Here is a 19,516-nt window from a genome sequence, read left to right as displayed (position 1 = left end):
TAATATATAAACAAGTCTGAGTTGTTTTTATGTTGTAACTGCTTTTGTTCATTGTGCTCTTTTGGATACGCAGTCAATATTTTTTCAATAAATTTATTTGTTGCTGAAACTTTTTTTATTGTTCTTAGCAATAAATATTAATTTGGATAATTGTGTCCGGGAATAGTTTTAGATTGTTTAATTTTTATTTTAATTTAATTCATTAGATGTTTCCAGCTTTTCGGTCTTTTTTTATTGATTTTTAACGTTGTTCGTTAAAAAGCTGATGGCGTCCAATTCAATATTAATTGTTCATCCCATCTGAGTCCCAGTTTTTATATACTTTAACAGGCCGAATACCACTCCTGAAGGGGATTTAAGGCTAAAAATACCTTTCCAAAGTATGTATTAATCCAATAATTCATTTACCAAAGCATTTATTTTTTTCAAACAATGATGTCTGGTATACACCGACGAAATCATTGTTTCCTCTCTTTGATATTCTTCTATTTCCATGTACTTATAATTTTCCCATTTTATTTCTGTTATGCTGTGTAGTAATCTCAATCACAGTAGTCTCAGGCTCTTATTCACACATATCATTTATTGCTTCATCCGTATGTAGTTAGTTTCATCGACGATGTTGGAATTGCCATCATCCCTTCATCAGTTTGCATATCACTTCATTGAATAGCATCATTTTATTTCTTCTATATCATTCTCCTTTTCCAAATAATATCTATTTGAGTAGCAGCTTTTAATCTGAAACAAATTGATTTTGTACCTGAAGTACATAATCCTACTGAGCTGAAAGATTTGCATACTATAAGCTCGTTACCAGTACTTTCAAAAGTCCTCGAACGAGCAGTGCAAACCCAGATGAACTCTTTTTTACAGGAAAATAATCTTCTTCCCTTGCTTGTCAGGGTTTCGTAGAGGGCATAGCACAGCAACTGCAATGTTAAATATCATTGACAATATAATAAGGGCATTGGATAAGCAGAAGGCTGTCATATCCGTCTCCTCGGATTACTCCAAGGTATTTGATGTGTTGGATCATGATATTTTTTGTACAAAGCTGAAATATCTGGTATTTGATGAATTATCTTGAAAATTCTTTGAATCTTACTTAAAAGGAAGAAGGTAGAGAGTTCGCACGTATCGGAGTTCATCTGAGGCTGGCGAAATAATATCTGGTGTGCCACAGGGTTCAATAATTGGTCCACTTTTGTTCCTCGTATATGTCTTTGATATATGTAACAGTGTCTCACACTGTCACATTCAATCATTTGTTGATGATACTCAGGTTCTACACTACTTTGATCCTTTGATGCAGCAGTTACACACCTATACAGAGATCTGTCTAGTATTCTTGAATCTTCCACTGAACATAATCTAAAATCATTTGCTAAGATCTATATTTCTAATTCTAGATGTGGACTTGAGGTTTAAAGAAAATTTAAAGATACTTTTGAAGAAAAGCTATACTAAGATGAAACTCTTGTTATTTGTACAGGTCTATTATCAATTTTAAGATGAGGAAAAAGCTTTGTGAAACTTTAGTATTGTCTATTTTTACCTATTGTAATGTTCTCTACTATCCTTGTCTTGACATGGCATCGAAAAATCGTGTGCAATGTGTACAAAACGTGTGTTGTAGATTTATTTTGAAGCGAAGAAAGTATGACCATATTTCTGCCAAAATTAATGAATTAAATTGGTTGAAAATTTGGAATGTTACGAACCTTAATTTTATGTGTCTTCTTAAGATAGTGTAAAAACATTCGATACCTGTTTCACGTATTTAGCTGTTAAATGCTCTCCACGAGCAAGTTTGTAGTATATTACGTAAAAAGAGTTGTAAGTAACCCATTACGCACGAAGTGAAAAATTTCATAATTATGTTACAACTTGTGTAACGCCCATTCATAGCATGCTACTTAAGAAAACGTGTCCTATTTATAAAGAAATTGTATAATGTGCTGCCTACATTTAGGGGCATCACTCTTTCAACCCTAAATATATCTCGTGATAAATAACGATTGTGATAATGGATTTATCGTAGTAGAGTCTAAAACTGTCATTTTCGATAACCTTCTGCAGTTGGTACTTGTAATACGGTATATAAGTATTAAGAAGACCGAACTTGTGGGCCAGTTTTTTTCTGGTGGATGATGGTGCACCATTGGTTATGCCGGTTTGGATAGTCGGTATTTGCCAACACACTACCAGCAGATGTTATATGTTGGATGGTCTCTTAATAATATTTTTCTTGTAGTTATTCGTCTAAATAACTTGATCCTGGATACCCATCATGAATCCTTCGGTTTCTGAAAAGATAAATGCCGCTAGTAAGCCATTTGTATGAAGCTTCCTTGTCAACAGGCGGTTGGTTGAGGTCGTGATTATGTCTACTGCGTAGTGCCTTTCGTGACCATTGTTCCAGCTTCTTGGTGTCCAATACTATATTTAAGTTAGGTCCTGGCGATGCGAGGTTGAGAGGTGAATAATCCTTATCCGCCTTGGATATAATTCGATGTATAGTTGAGATTTTCGATTTACAATGGAAGAATTCATGTAGTTTCATTACCTGTCGAGAGTGCAGGTTAAGAAAGTCAATCAAGCATCTTTTCGGTAATGTTGCTCTAATAGTGGATGACTTCGGATGGTGGTTGTTGTTGTTGTTCGTCATCATTGTTCATGTCAACCTCTGAATACCCTCTAGCTCTGTTTTCGTCCACTTCAGGATTCCAAAAGAGTACAATAAAACAGGTATGGCATAGGTGTAGATTGCTTAGACTAAGTTGCCTGCATTTAATTTGGATTTTACAAGTGACTTCACTCTTTTGGTGTATTGATTCTGGATTCTAGCTTTTGCCTGCTTGTGGTCCAGCAACTTAGCCTGTTGAAATCCTAGGTATTTGTAGGTTTCTCCGTTCTCCATCGCTTGTACGATATCTCCGTTAGGAAGTTACACATCTCCGTTCATGATAATGCCTTTCTCAATATGTAGAGCCTTGCACTTAGGCAGTCCAAACTCCATATTTATATCAGTGGAGAATCGATATGTTATATTGATAAGGTGATTGATTCGACGCTTATTTGCTGCCTATAGCTTGATATCGTCCATATAAAGAAGATTGGAGATGGTTAAGTTGGTGTCCCTGTTAGCTTTAATGTTAGATCCGTACTTTGTGTCATTGAGCATGGTTGATAGGGATTCATTGCAAGGCAGAACCACAACGTACTCAGGGAGTGTCCCTGGTATATTCCCCTACGAATGGATATTTCCTCAGTACTGAGGGAGTTTGGACCGATTTGAAGATGTAGGTTCGTTCGCCATCTTTTCATCGTTGTTCAAAGGAAGCTTACAATAATTGGATGAACTTTGTAAATCTGCAAGACCTCGACAAGCCAGGAATGATGTACACTATCAAACGCTTTCTTATAATCCACGAAAGCAGAGTGTATATGGTGATCTCTCTGTGCTTGCCGAAGTATCAAAGAATTTATGATAAGTTGTTCTTTGCACCCTTAATGATCTCTTCTGCAACCTTTCTGTTCCTCTGCTGATAAGTTATTTTCCTCAACGTGCCTATAAATTCTGTTAGTGATACAAACTCTAAGTAACTTATATAAATTGGGTAGGCACGTGATAGGTCTGTACAGAGTGGGGTCATCCGCCTGCGAGCTCTTTGGAAGCAAATGAGTGGAACCCAGTGCTAAAAACGTTGGAATATCTTTTGGGTTCTGTAGGAGGTGAGAAAATTGGTTCGCTAGTTTCGTGTACGCTCGGGAATTTCTTATACCAGAAGTTTTGGATTTTATCAACTCCCGGTGCTTTCCAGTTGTTAGTATTTTGGATTACGTCAGTTATTGTTATTATAAATATTACATTGTCTGACAAGAAGTTCGGGAGTTATTTAAAACAATATAAATCATGGAAGGTGCTGAAGAAATATGAACTCTAATTTAATCTGCGCTCTTGTCTATTGAGGATTGGCGTTATAGTGATATTATTATCAATTCTACAACAGGATAATGGAAAGACAACTTTGTATAATAGTAAAATCTTTAAGAACTTTACCCCAAAGGGTAATACATTTATAACAAAAAATTAAATTATGAAAAGGTCAAATATTATCGAACCGTTTTTTCTTTATATAATCATATTTTACTCACGCGGATAATTTGTTGAACTGTGGGATTGGAATGTCTGTCTTTGATTCAATGTGTTCAAATTGAGAATAACAAATTTGAGCAGAAAGTAGATAAAATGAAGAATTAGAAAAAAAAAACGTATATCATTAGAAAAAAAGTACGATTTGTCCTAATTCCAGAGATCAGAAAAAATAACAAATCACATTAAAAACAGAGTATCTGTTACGACTTCTAAATTTTATATGGAAGCTAAACCTGGCAACGCTGCGACCACGAGGGCCCAGAAGAGAGACAGCAAAAACCCAGGGCATTCAAGATATACACCACAAGAGTTGCAGACGTAAAATTTATAAAAATTTGTTTAATGTATAATAATTCAATATCAATATATGAGATGCAATGATAATATAAGTAATTAAAGTTGTGCGTTTACGAAATACAATAGTGTATCATTATTATTATAATAAAAGAATAATAAAAGAAGAAAAGAACAAACACCGACACCTAAACATGTGGTCCTTTGAGCCGGATGAGACGATATCCAGCTAATTCCGATGATAAGCCGAGAGACAAAAAAGTGAGTTTTTTCCTTTATTTTGCTTTGAAATCCTTTCAAATGTGGTCTTTGTTTGAAGAGTAAAGTTAATTCAACCTTATATCAATTTAAATTATTTCATATATAGTTGAAATTTTAATTTATATATTATATTGGCGTTGCCTTGTGTTGTTGATTTAATCATAAAAATAAAATAAATTGCTATCGCCATATCATAATATTATTTACAATTGATTTATTCTTAAGCACAAAATTCATATGTATTTATAATATATTGGTGTAGAATATAGTAGAGTTATCCACAAAAAAAGGGTCGCTTTCGCCGGTATATTTTGTTTACGATTTTATACCTAACACGAATTATCAGTTTAATTTTTTTGTTAGAATTCTTGGTATTGTGCGTTCATATTACACTGTTGCCAACAATTTAAATTTCACACAAAGATTATTATTGCATCATTTTCAAATTAAAATGGCTGAAGATCTATTTAAAACCTTAATTAAAAAACGAGGTGTTCTTAAAGGAAAAGTTTCTGTTTTTAGCAATAAAATTACAAAATTACAGGAAAGTTTTTTGAATGAAGAAAATATTTCGGAACAATTAGCTCAACGAGAGCTGTTCTTACAAAATTTTTATGATTCATTTGCGTCAGCAAAACATTTATTGAATCAATTAAAACCAGCTAATAATAGTAACAGTGATCATAATTCCGATAAGAATTCGAGTATTTCAAGCAAAAATTGTAATTCTCCTGCTTTATAATTGCCAGACATAAAATTACCTACATTTAGTGGGTCTTCAAATACCTGGCTTGAGTTTCGAGACACGTTTACTGCATTAATAAACGACAACCCTGATATTGATGATATAAATAAATTTCACTATTTAAGGGCTAGTCTAGAGGGTAGCGCTAGTCAGATCATTCAATCTCTTGAAATTTCTGCAGGAACGTATAAGGTTGCATGGGATTTGTTATGCAAACGATATGATAATAAAAAAGCATTGATATGCAATAATTTAGATGCATTGTTTGGTTTAGAAAAAATTATTAATTATTATTATTATTATCATCTTTTAAATTAAGAAATCTCTCAGATACAGTCTCCAAACACTTGAGGGCTCCTAACAGTCTTAAACTTCCCACAGATCAGTGGGATATTCTAATTTTACATTTAATGGACAAAAGTTTGGACGATGGATCTGTTGTAAATGGGAGGAATACAAGTCTAAAAAAGATTTGCTTTCTCTTGAGGATATGTATGAATTTTTAAGAAGTGGATCAGACTTGCTAGAGCGATTAGAGTTGAACAAACTTGAACAGGGATCCAAGTCAGGGAAAACCAGGGGCTTACTTTCTGCCGATTCAGAAAATAATTCACATGAAAACAAAACATCTTTTCAAGGTTTCAAGTGTGCCATATGCAGTGACGATCACAGAGTGTTTATGTGCGACAAATTCAAGGCAATGTCTGTGCTAAATCGCATGGAACAAGCCAAAAGACTATGCTTAAACTGTCTTCGAAGTGGCCACAAAACCAACTAATGCAGATTGTATGCTTCATGTAAAACATGTAAGGGTAAACACAATACTCTTTTACACATAGAAAACAAAAATCAAGCAAATCAAAATATAAATCAAGAAAATGTTTCCCTAACTACAAGTTCGGAACATTTTCAAATTCTGTTATCCACGGTAGTAGTAGATGTTTTAAACAGTTATGGTGCTTACGTACCTGTTCGAGCTATTCTAGATTCAGGATCAACGTCTTCCTTTATAACTGAGTCTCTTCACTCAAAACTAAATATTCCAAAGCAAACAATAAATTTCGCTGTTTCTGGTTTGAACAGTGCCGTCTCTAATGTGAAATATAAATGTTGTTTAAAATTTAAATCTCAACATTAAAATTTTATGACGGACTTGTCTTGTTTTATTTTGCCAAAAATAACTGGAAACTTACCTACATTTTACATTGATAAGCAAAAGCTAATGATACCTAAATATATCAGTTTGGCTGATAAAAACTTCCATAAGCCCGGACCAATCGAGATGCTGATAGGTGCTGATATTTTTTGGAATGTTTTATGTCCAAACCAATTGAAGTTAAATACAAATGGTCCTGTTTTACAGGAAACTCAGCTTGGGTGGTTGGTTTCAGGTAAAATACAAGGCTTTCAAATTTCTAATAATATAGTTTGTAATTTGGTTAAAAATGAAGGTGATTTATATATCCAAGACCAGTTATCAAAATTCTTTGAAATAGAAAGTGTTAAAACTGCCAGTCCTTGGTCCAAAGAGGAAATGGACTGTGAAACTCATTTTAAAGACACAACAACAAGAACTCAAGAAGGTCGTTTTGTTGTATCGATTCCATTGAAAGCAAGTCCAAAAATATTAGGCGAATCTTTAGGTCTAGCCAAAAGAAGATTCAAATCGCTTGAGCAAAAATTCTCAAAAGAATACCGATTCTCAGGAATGTACAAGAATTTTATCCTCGAATATGAAAAGCTCAATCATATGCAAAACATAGGAGAGGTATCTGAAGTAAATCATGAGGATGCCTATTATTTACCGCACCATGGAATTCTACGTATGCATAGCGCAACAACGAAATTAAGGACAGTTTTTGACGCCTCGGCGCGATCTACAAGTGGAGTTTCTTTTAATGAACTTCAGCTAAAAGGACCGGTAATTCAAGATGATTTAGTGTCAATATTATTACGCTTTAGACAATATAAATATGTTGTTACCGCGGACATTGAAAAAATGTACCGTTAGGTCTTGGAGTCAAAAGATAAGCATAAAATGCAAAGAATTCTATGGCGAGATAACGAAAATAAAGCACTAAGTGTCTGTGAACTTTCCACGGTAACTTATGGTACTACAAGTGCACCATTTTTAGCTATTAGGTGTTTAGTAGAATTAGGTAAACTTTGTGAAAAAGAATTCCCGATTATTTCAAATATTATTCTTCTTCTATGTCGATGACCTTTTGACAGGTTTCGATGACATTCACATTGCAAAAGAAAGTTGTCTTAAATTATGTGAAGTTCTTGGATCAGGCTACTTTCCACTTCGAAAGTGGCGATCAAACTTTCCGGACATAATGCATGATCTAAAAGAAGGTAAACTTGCTGATTCTTCGGAAGGTCTAGTCATTGGCGAAGATGATGTTGCAAAAACCCTAGGTATATCGTGGATGAGTAAAACGGATAAATTAATATTTCATATTGATGTTGAAATGAAGGGTGAATGTTTAACAAAAAGAGTTTTGCTTTCAGGCATATCCAGAATATTCGATCCAATGGGTCTACTTGGCCCTTGCATTATAATTACCAAAGTAATGTTACAACAACTTTGGAAGGAAAACCTATCTTGGGACAGTCCAGTTTCCCATGAATTACAAGTTAAATGGAACAATTTTATACAAGAACTTCCGTTATTAAATTATTTAAAAATTCAGCGACATGTTATTTGTGATAATTCCACACAAATAGAATTACATGCCTTTTCAGACGCTTCTGAGGTAGCATATGGTGCAGCTGTGTATGTCAGATCAAAAAATTGCTATGGTGAAACATTTTGTCATTTCCTTATCTCTAAAGCTAAGGTTGCGCCAATTAAATCACTAACAATCCCTCGGTTAGAATTATGTGCAGCCCATCTTCTGGCTAAACTTGTTAATAAGGTTACTACTTCTTTGAGGCTTGATTTCAATTCTGTAACATTATGGTCTGACTCCACAATAGTGTTGGGTTGGATTAAAACTCCAGTTCATTTGTTAAAACCATTCGTTCGTAATCGAATTGCTGAAATACAGGAGTTAACTGATATCAGTTCATGGCGTTATGTTCCAAGTTTAGAAAATCCTGCAGACATTTTATCAAGAGGCTCTTATTCTAGTAGTTTGAATAATTCAAATATATGGTGGCAGGGTCCATATTGGCTCCAAGAGAGCCCTGACCTTTGGCCAAAAGACAACAAGACGTCTATTCCCCCTCCAGAAATAAAAACTACTTTGGTAGCGGTGTCTGAATGTAAATTTCCATTCGAACGGTTTTCTAATTTGAATCGATTGAGGAGGTGCATAGCTTTCATTTTAAGATTTATAAAAAATTGCTCAAGTAATAAAGAAAATCGATCGTTTGGTGTTTTTACAACAACAGAATTAAATAACTCTTTGAAGTTGCTTGTAAAACTATCCCAAATATCTTCGTTCAATAAGGAGTATAATGATGTAAAAGCTGGGAATGAAATTGACAAAAAAAGTAAACTTTTATCTTTAAACTCATTTATGGACACGAGCGGTATATTTAGAGTTGGAGGTCGTTTGCAGAATTCAAATTTTCATTTCAATAAAAAACATCCATTGATTTTGTCGTCGAAACACCATTTCACGAAACTTCTTTTTGAACAAGAGCATAAAAACTTATTACATGCAGGACCATTACAATTATTATATAATATACGAGAAACGTATTGGCCAGTTGCCGCTCGCAACCTAGCTAGATCTATTGTTCATAAATGTATACAATGTTATAGATTAAAACCAAAATCAGTCCAACCTATTATGGGAAATTTACCAAGTGATAGATTTTTTTCTGGTTTTCCCTTTCAAATCACAGGTACAGATTATGCCGGACCTTTTCATGTACTTAATAAAAGGGGACGTGGCTCAAAAATCATGAAAGGTTATGTTTGTCTGTTCATATTCTTGGCTACAAAATCCATTCATCTTGAGTTTGTAAGTAGTCTTTCAACTGAAGATTTCCTTTTGGCTCTGAAACGCTTTATCAGTCGACGTGGAAAACCATCTCAAATTTATTCAGACCACGGTACAAATTTTATTGGTGCAAATAGAAACTTGAAAGCACTCTATGATTTTCTCACTCAAAATAAATGTTTAATTAGTGATTCTATGAACAATCAAGGCATACGCTGGAACTTTAATCCAGTCCAAGCTCCACATTTTGGTGGATTATGGGAGGCTGGGGTTAAGGCAATGAAATATCACTTGAAACGTGTTTCTGGTAAATCTAACTTTACTGTTGAAGAGTTCACGACTTTGCTCTGTCAGATAGAGGCCATATTAAACTCCCGTCCTCTTTGTCCGCTATCTAGTAACCCTTTAGATCCTTCTCCTTTAACACCAGCTCACTTCATCATTGGTCGTCCACTAACTTCAATTCTGGAGCCAGTTATGATTTTAGAAAAGGAAAGCAGGTTATCCAGATACCCAAAAAATCCAAAATGCTCGGCAACACTTCTGGACGAGATGGTATAAGGAATACATTTCCGAACTTCAGCAACGATCTAAATGGAAGACGAACCATGGAGAGTTGGCAGAAGGTATATTGGTACTTGATGATGATGGGGATGATGAGGATGACAAACTTCCACCTCTTAACTGGAAATTGTGGCGCGTAACAAAATTATTCCGGGGTAGTGACAATATCTCGCGAGTTGCAGAAATTCTCACCAACAATGGAACTGTCATCAGAGATTTTTCCAAACTGTGCCCTTTGCCGAAAAAAAAAAATAAACGTGTGTGCTTAAGTTTAAGTAACTGTTATATACTCTGTTAAAAGCTGGTGCTTTTAAGGCCGAGGGTATGTTACGACTTCTAAATTTTATATGGAAGCTAAACCTGGCAACGCTGCGACCACGAGGGCCCAGAAGAGAGACAGCAAAAACCCAGGGCATTCAAGATACACACCACAAGAGTTGCAGACGTAAAATTTATAAAAATTTGTTTAATGTATAATAATTCAATATCAATATATGAGATGCAAGGATAATATAAGTAATTAAAGTTGTGCGTTTACGAAATACAATAGTGTATCATTATTATTATAATAAAAGAAGAAAAGAACAAACAACGACACCTAAACAGTATCATTAAAAATTTGAATACGGGTGCATAAAAAATATTTTATTGGAAATGGTGTAAAACGGTAACATAAAATTTCAATTAATCTTGTCTTATTTTTGACTAGAAATGTACTTGTCCCAACGTTAAATCGAACAACAACAACAAACAACAACGAAAAGTGTGCATCTGCATGAGCCTCAAATCACACGGTACTACATCGGTTGAGTTAAGCAGATGTAGAACAGTGGTAACATTTTTAAATCGCGACCCAAATTTGAGAAAATGTTTATGTCGCGACCCAAAAGAAGTCAAAATTTTTTCATTACTTTATTTTAGATCGTATTAAAGATAAACAAAAGTAATTTTCGATCCAAGGAAAATTTAATTAATAATCAAGTGTTTTTAATAATTTTTATTGACCAAATTAAAATATATTTATAACTTTTTGAAAATAACTGACATTTTAACTTATTCCTAAAAAAAAGAAATATCAATACATATGTTACCTAAGTCATACAGTTTCCATGAGAACCTTGTGCTTGAATACATTTTGAAAGATCTTTAAACCTCGTTTGAATGTTTGACAAGGAGCACCTTATATCTATTTCAGGATTTAACTTATTCCGGTAATTGTTTTTGATTACACACAGAACCGAAAAACCAGCCTCACACATATATGTTGTTGAAAGGGGCAATAATACTTTTAGGGCTTCTTTAACAATTATTGGCTTTTCGGTTTTTAATTTTAACCAGAAAGCACATTAAGATGTAGTGTTTTTGTAGAAATTGTATCGAAGTGCTTGGTCACTTTGTATTTCTATTAATTGTTCTTGAAATTGATTAATATTAACAAATTCCTCATGTAAATCACTCACATCAAAATTAAATGGCATTCGAACCCAATTATATTTGAAAACATCGTCTGCAGGGAAATATCGATCAAAGTCTGCTATTAGTTTTTCCAAATGATTAATAATAATTTTCTGTATTTCAAAATCTGTGATATCAGTATTATTGTCTTCAACAAGTAAATTAAATTAAATTAAATTAAATTTCTTTACTTCAACCTTATTTCTCCATAATTTGAGTTTATTTTTAAAACATGTAATTTTTTCAGTTAATTCAATAATAGTATGATTACGTCCTTGCATAGACGTATTTAGATTATTTATTTCAAATAAAATATCTGACAAATAAGCAACTTGAGTAATCCACTTCAACTCGGAGAATTTAGATGCTAATGGGTGTTCCTTTTTTCTCAAAAAAATTCGTTTTCTGTCCGCAATGATAATACTCTTTGAACAACTTTGCCCCGGGACAGTCATCTAACTTCAGAATAATATAATAAATGTTCGTATTCTGCACCAAATTCGATACACAGTTCGCGGAAAATTCTACAGTTAAGAGCTTTTGATTTGATAAAGTTGACTACCGCAACAATTTCATCCGAATCGATACATAATTCGGATGATAATTTTTTTGAGGCAAGATTCTGTCTATGTAACAAACAATGAATCGATATAATTGGTGGATTCATTTGTTTTGCTCTCGTCGAAAATCCCTTTCTGAGATGCTGTCATAGCAGCTGCACCGTCGGTGCAAATACTGAAACACTGATTCCAATATTAGTCCTTAAAAAACGAATCAACCATAAGAAAAATATCTTCACCTCTAGTTGTTGTTGACATTGGTTTGAAAAATAAAATGTCCTCCTGTATATCTGTTAAACCTGGATACCGAACGTAAACCATGAGTTGAGCATCTTTACTTACATCTGTCGTTTCATCCATTTGAACACTAAATATACCAGCAATTTTTATAGCAGAAATAAGTTGATTCTTAATATCAAATGACATATCATTAATTCGTAAACGAATTGTATCATTTGATAATGGTATCTTTTGTAATTTCTTTGAACTTTCATCTCCGCACATGATAGGTGCAATGTCAATGGCAGCAGGTTTTATAAGTTATTCAACAATATTATGGGGTTTCTTTTGTATTGCAATATGCCAAGACACATAAAAAGAAGCAAGTGTAGCTTGTTTGGCAGAATTTATAAAAGCATTACTACTTGGTGCATCCAAACGCTGTCTTTTTAAATGGGCTTCTTTTCTTTCGAAGAAAGTACGATCTTTTCCCTCAAAGGAAAAATTTTTATGTTTTGCATCAAAATGTCTTTTAAGTTTGTTTGGTTTCATCGATTCATTACTTTATATTTCACTGCACAACACGCATTGCGTCTTGTTCACTCCTCGATTATAAATGCAAGTAAAACCTAATTGTAAAAATGCTTCCTTGTATTCACGTTTTGCTATTATTAGGGTGATTACAATTTTACAATACGCACTGCAGCTTGATCACTCTACTATTATAATAATAATTAATGCTTGTATTCACGTTTACTGAGTCTGCGCGCATGCAAAGCAATGGCGTGAGTATTACCAACACCTCCTAGGGGACAGGAATTGGATGTCACTTCCGGAAGGCCATTCGCGAAGAGTGGTAAAACCGAAACATTGTATTAGGGAATAACTCTTCTAGGAGGTGTTGGTATTACTTATTATTTGGTGTATTACTAACTTTTTTGGTTCGACTCAGCGCGACCCAAGAAATATGCATCGCGACACATAGGTTAAGAGCCGCTGATGTAGAACATTTTTTAGGTCTTCTTATTCGTACATTGTTTCGCAAAGATTTCAATAGAATAATCACTTTTTTGAACGAATATATATATATATATATATATATATATATATATAATACGCGAGTAGCGAGTAGAATACTATGCTTTATCCACGACTACTGAATATTTTTTTTGAAGTGTTTCTGCTGGAAATTTTTGTTACATTATCAGAAAAACTATTATTTTCTTCTAACATATATTTCTTATAAAATATTATTATTCATTAAAACATGTTAGATAGTTATCGAGAATTATAATAATCGTATAATATGTCCCATTAATCAACACAAGAATATATTTATTAGTTTAACAAATATTAAGAATTTAATGTTATAATATATAGTTATTAATAATCTCTTTTGCCAGTTCATAATACATAATATGCCATATTATATACTTTCCTCGTATTTTCTGGCAATAAATTGAATAAACAGCTTCTCTAATTTCTGTGGTGTTAAAGAGAAGTTAGTTCTATTTTCTTTTCAGTTGGTTCTTCAACATAATTTGATATAACATATTGAAACATTGAGAAATCTAAACCTACAATAATGTTGACAGGTTTGAGTCAAATGTATATTGTTCAAAAGTTACTTCAATTCATAAATTGTTTCAAAAACCATAGTAAGTTGTGAAACTAATTCATTGTCTCTGATAATTCCATGTCAATGCACCGTGCATTGAAACTGCAGGCCTCGGGTTCGATTCTTGTCTAAGAAAATTCACGTTTTAAATTTTTTTTATTTGTACAGAACTGAATTAAAAATATTCATAGGGTTTTTCATGCTAAAATTATATAAACTAATTTTTTTGTGAGTAACAATATAATATAGCTAAATCAAGATAGTATCTGACAGTTATGATGTCAGTAATCACTGCTGTGATTAATGGGTATTATTAAGGTTGAGCAAGCACACGTATAATATTATATAACAGTCGTGGATGTCAGTGTCCAATATATAGCTGTCTGACTATACAAAATAGTATTTCATTCAAAATTTATATGTCTTGGAGCTTATCGTAGAGAAGAAATTATGAATTTGAAACTACAGAAATCCAAGAATCTAGAATGTGATAATAATACATAAAATAGTGCTCTAGTACCCAGGAGTAAATTAACAATTTGATGTCATTGTGAACACATCGGGATAGTGACAAGTAAACACAGTGTATTTGAATTGTTAAGTATTAGTGAATAGTTTAACGTGTAAGTGTTAAATTATTAGCGCTTCTTCAAGGGTAGCCACAGTATGCTAGTTTTGCTGTCGAAACTCTTCTATACTTTTTATAGCTTTTAAGTTAAGAACAAAGTTATTAATGGTTTATTAATACAGTTATTTATTGAATTTATTTTATAAATATTGAGATACTTTTCCCATGTAAACAGCATTATTATTATTATTATTATTATAGGTACTTCACATGTATTATTTGTTTAGTTTTTGGTATTTTAGATTAAATTTTACCACTATCTAATGATTAAATTATATTTACTAGAAGATGCCACACTGTTTTGAGACATTAATATGAATTGAATAGTGTTTAGGAGATAAAATATTCCAATATGAGTACTATTAAATATGTGTATGTAGAGCTTGTCCTAATTGCAACCTATTGTCTGCCGACAACAATGTTTTTAAAATCAATAAATGCAATAATAATGATACTACGTCCAATATAAAATCAACAAGTGATTTTTCTTAAGGGACAGGTAAAGAAAAAATCGTTCTAGATATTAATTGCATTGTCAAAAGGAGAAAAGAAACATTTGCTTTCAGAAAAGGAAATTAATTCTTTCGATTCGTTCCTCTTTCAATCCGATTATTCTATGAAATAACTTTTCCCAGATTTCTAATGGAAAAAATTGGAAGATGTGGTTCTTAGCAATAGGTCAATTGGACTTTTCAACTGACTGCCGTATAAATCTGAGCAACAATTAATAACAGATCTTATGAAGTCAAATAATTAATGAAACTCGTTTTTACAATCAAGCCAAGCAGTTTGTTTGATGACAAGTAGATTTAAAATCAGTATTTAAAAAACCAATAAAAAAATATCAAGATGATATGAGAATATTGTATTGTGTAGCTACACAGTGTTTCTATAAAATCTATATGGCGCCCACTTCTCGTAATGTTCCTGTACAATAAAGTGTGGACACGAGCTGTAACGCTCATGTGTAAGAGAGAGAACTCTATGTCCTTTTCTATGCCATCTTTTCAAGAGATAAATGCGCCTGCGCTTGCGCGTGGTATTGGTTTCTTCTGTCATATTGTCTCTCTAATTTAAATAAAACAAACCAGATTTACATTTGCTTGCGTTGTATTTCGAGTGTTCGAAGATACGAAAATCGAAATCGGATATTCACGTTTGTTAAATGCAAAAGAGTTCCAAAAATGCCCTCATACAGTTATTCGGTTGCAAAATAATCATTTCCCTCGTATGAGAAATAAAAAAATCGCGAAGAGCCTCAGCCCATTCTCTTATTCAATGAAAAGCGTTTATATTATTCCCATGTTTGTTCGTTCAACATTTGTTAATTACATTTTGTAGTGTTTCATTTGTAGACTTGTAAAATAAGAAATAACTTGCAACCAAAATAGTAATAATATTTTTCTTTTTTTCCACCTTCTCATGTGAATTCGCAATATAACAACAAAAGACTACTCAAATACTTAAACATTGTCATTTGACCAATCTCTAATCGTCTATAATTTGAATATTTGTCGCAACATATATGTCTTAATAGTCAATAATATTTAAAGAGACCGATTTTTTGCGCACTTCTCTCATTGGAGCCGCCATTAATTTCTTAGCTCAAGGCAAACCAATCACGCGAACGGCGGAAAAATCCATATTATGCTTTGAAAGATTTCTTTACCGTTGTATTTAATTAGTGAATTTGGCATAACAGTCCATTAAGTGCTTGTATGGCTGATGCTCCTTGTCCTATTTTGTCTCTTTATCGCACCATCTTGGTGTATTGTCGGCTTTTCTTACTTTGGCAAATACAGCCGGCGTTAGCAATCGGAATTTTGTTACTATTCTGCAAGATCTGAATATGAAAAGGTATAAATTTTTGATTCTGGTTATTCAAGAAATCTAAAGGGATCAGATTCATTGATTTGGCTGGTCACTGCACTGAATTTCTTCTGCCAAACGAAAATTCTGGATAACGTTGGTTCAAAAACTGACTCACGAGTCTATCATAATGTGTAGGTGTCTTGCTCTATTGGAAATCAATCAATCCTCTAAAAGATTATTATTATGTTTCAGTAAATATTGTGGAGAATTTCATCTAACAAATTTTATTAAGTAGTTCTATCGATATTTTAGTCTAGTCAATCAATAATGGTTCAATGCCAACATACAAGTGTTGCTACTTAATTTTTGAGATAGACTAATGAAAACGAATATTTAAAACTGGATATATCTTTATTGGTTTTCAAAATATTCTCCATTAAGATCAATAAACTTGGTTGGACAATTGTCGAAGCATTTTTTCCATTCTGATTGAGGTACCTACAAAACATGTGATTTGAACGCATCAACCTCTTCTTCAGGTATAGAAAAATGTTGACGTTGATGTATCGACTGTTGAAAAAGGTCTTCGTTAGAATTGATGTGTGAGAGTTTGAATTGTCGTGGTGGAGAATGATTCGTTTTCTACGATTTACGTCCCTGATTTTTGCGAACAGTTCTTGCCCAAAAATGATGGTGTAGCATTCAGAATTGACCGTTCTCCGTTTCTCTAATGAAACTTTGTTACTCCAAGAAAACAGGCGAAAGGTGCGCGAACAACTTTTGTTGGATTTGGCTTTTCTTGAAACACCCATTCAGTTAATTGTTGTTTATTTTCGGATTCATACGCAAGATCCATTATTTGTCGCCGGTAACTATTTTATGGATGTCTTTTAAATTTTTTCAGCATTTCATTGTAACAATCGAAATGAACTTTTATTTACCAAGATGAATGTTTCGAGTATTTGTAAACCACTCAAAGAGCACTCGTATTACAACACGTTCTGAGTACATTCACAATTTAAAATGTCAAACTTTATGATGGTTGTGACAAATTTGACATATTCACATCTTTGTTGCCATATCTCAAAACTTAAGTAGAAACCCTCGTATACGTTTGATTCATGAGGTGTGTATGAATAAATGATGTTTGTTATCTTAACCATTCAACACAACAGTTTACAATCGACTCATAATTCATCCTCTTCCCTATAAACTTGTAACGTGTATTTTCGGCAGCAACGTAAATTATTTGTGAATGTTTGAGGTATTACTAATACGGAAGTATTACAATAATTCTTATAATGAGCTACTTGTTCTACTAGTCCATTTTACATAATTTATATATTGCCTCTATTCTTTTTTCTCTGTACGCAGTTAATTTGACATTTATTTTGTTGTTTTGTGTGAAAGTGGTCTAGTATTTTCTGCTTCACTACTTACGCTAATGCAAATTAAGTACATCTAAGTCGTTTACGTGCTTCGTTCCTTTTTTGCTCCATATTATTTGAGGTGATTTTTTCTAACAACGAGGGAAATGTTTTTCAGATTTCAGCAGATTCTAATGAGATTCACCAAGTGAAAAAAAAAACAAAAGGAAACAAAAGGATATAATGTAATAAAAGTATTAAGTTCTCTATTACCAAACAAATAACAGACTAATCGAAATATCTGATTCTTTGTTCCCTTTGTGTGCTGATAGTTTTAGCAACAGTACCGAAAAAAAATATCCTCGATTTTCTGCCTTTACTTGTCCAAACTTGAGAAATGCATAATAATCTTTCAGACAGGAATGGAAATAACAATTCGTTTATTTCTCTAATTTACCAAAAAGAGAAAAATAACTAACGTAATAATTTTTCATGAGTACTGTCTCCATAGTATTTTTTCGCTCTTTTCTATTTGATTGAATGATTTATCAACTAATATAAATTGAAATAGAGCAAAATGAAGCCAGTCAATACACTTTTACGATGGTATGGACATGATCTATCAATATTTAATAAAGGATGATATCTCAACAATGGTATAATACAAGGATACTCATTTGTGGGTCATACATACATACATACAAACATACGATTACTATTTAGTACTATGAGAGCCAGAAGAATATTGGAAATATCCTAACATTTTATTTTCCAAAAAGAGGCTTTTACACAAAAATACAAAATTTTACAACTAAAAATGAATGTTAAAATCAGTGTTAATGTGACACACTATTACTAAAATTTTGTAGATTAGTTCATTTTATCCAGCGCTTTTAAAAATTTCAAAAGTTATAAACAATTAAACAACTTAAAAAAAGTGTTTGGTATTTTGCTCATAGCTCGTATATATTTTTGAATTTTTATTAAAAAGATCCATAAACAAGGGGGACATTTACTAAAAAAGGCTCTTACTTCTAGAACTCTACCTCCATTATTTATAATTTTAATTTAGATGTTAGATTACGCACACAGCCTCAAAAACGAGTACATGAAGTAAAACATTTTTTCAAGGTATTTGTGGTAAATTGGAACATAAGAAAAAAATATGGTGAAATCTTAACACTTTAGAGAATCTATTATATATTATAATAATTATCGTATATTTTTTTGGCTTCGTTGAGCCCTTTATATACACAGAAAACAAGATTACGTCAAAATAGTTTTAAAATGATACACTTTGTTCATATTTCTGGAAAATAGTCTATTTGCTTAGAAATAGTTAATAAACTAATGGAGGGAAAAATTGTTACTTCATTGTCTTTTATTGATGTAAAAACAATAAAAAAGAACATTGTTATGGCTTTTCTTTTTTATTAACAAATAATTATTATAAACGAAGTATTCACATGCTAACACTTTTATAACGCAATATTGTTTTAGTTGAATAAATAGTTAGAGAAACTTTTATAATTAATTGTTGATTAATAATCGTCTAATTTGTTGAAAAATTGACATAATGAAAAATTCCAACAGAAATAAATTCTCCAAAGTGTTCACATTATACCATTTTTTTTATATTTCCCAATTCACTTTAGGTAGGTTATTTTTTTTAATTATCGTATTCGCTTTAGAGGCAGTGCTTGCGGAGGGTTATTTTAACATTAAATTGAAATTATAAGTAATAGAGCTTCAGTTCCAGAAATCCGATTTTATTCAGTAAAATTTCTCCCCTTTTAAGAATCTTTTATTAAAAATTCAAAAATATTTATACTTTACGAGCTATAATCAAAAAACAACACTAATTTTTGAAGCTGT

The 19,516-nt window shown here is 32.4% G+C and overlaps 1 protein-coding gene across 5 annotated transcripts in view; it reads right to left on the bottom strand.

Moving 5' to 3' along the window:
* Positions 1-19,516, bottom strand: part of LOC130442468 (uncharacterized) — a 501,073-nt gene that overhangs the window by 148,121 nt on the left and 333,436 nt on the right. The gene's annotated exons all lie outside the window — the stretch shown is intronic.

Source organism: Diorhabda sublineata, chromosome 4 (genome assembly GCF_026230105.1).
Source record: "Diorhabda sublineata isolate icDioSubl1.1 chromosome 4, icDioSubl1.1, whole genome shotgun sequence".
Classification (NCBI taxonomy): Eukaryota; Metazoa; Arthropoda; class Insecta; order Coleoptera; family Chrysomelidae; genus Diorhabda; species Diorhabda sublineata.
Note: the sequence above shows the minus strand (reverse complement) of the source record. Positions and strands in the feature narration are given on the sequence as shown.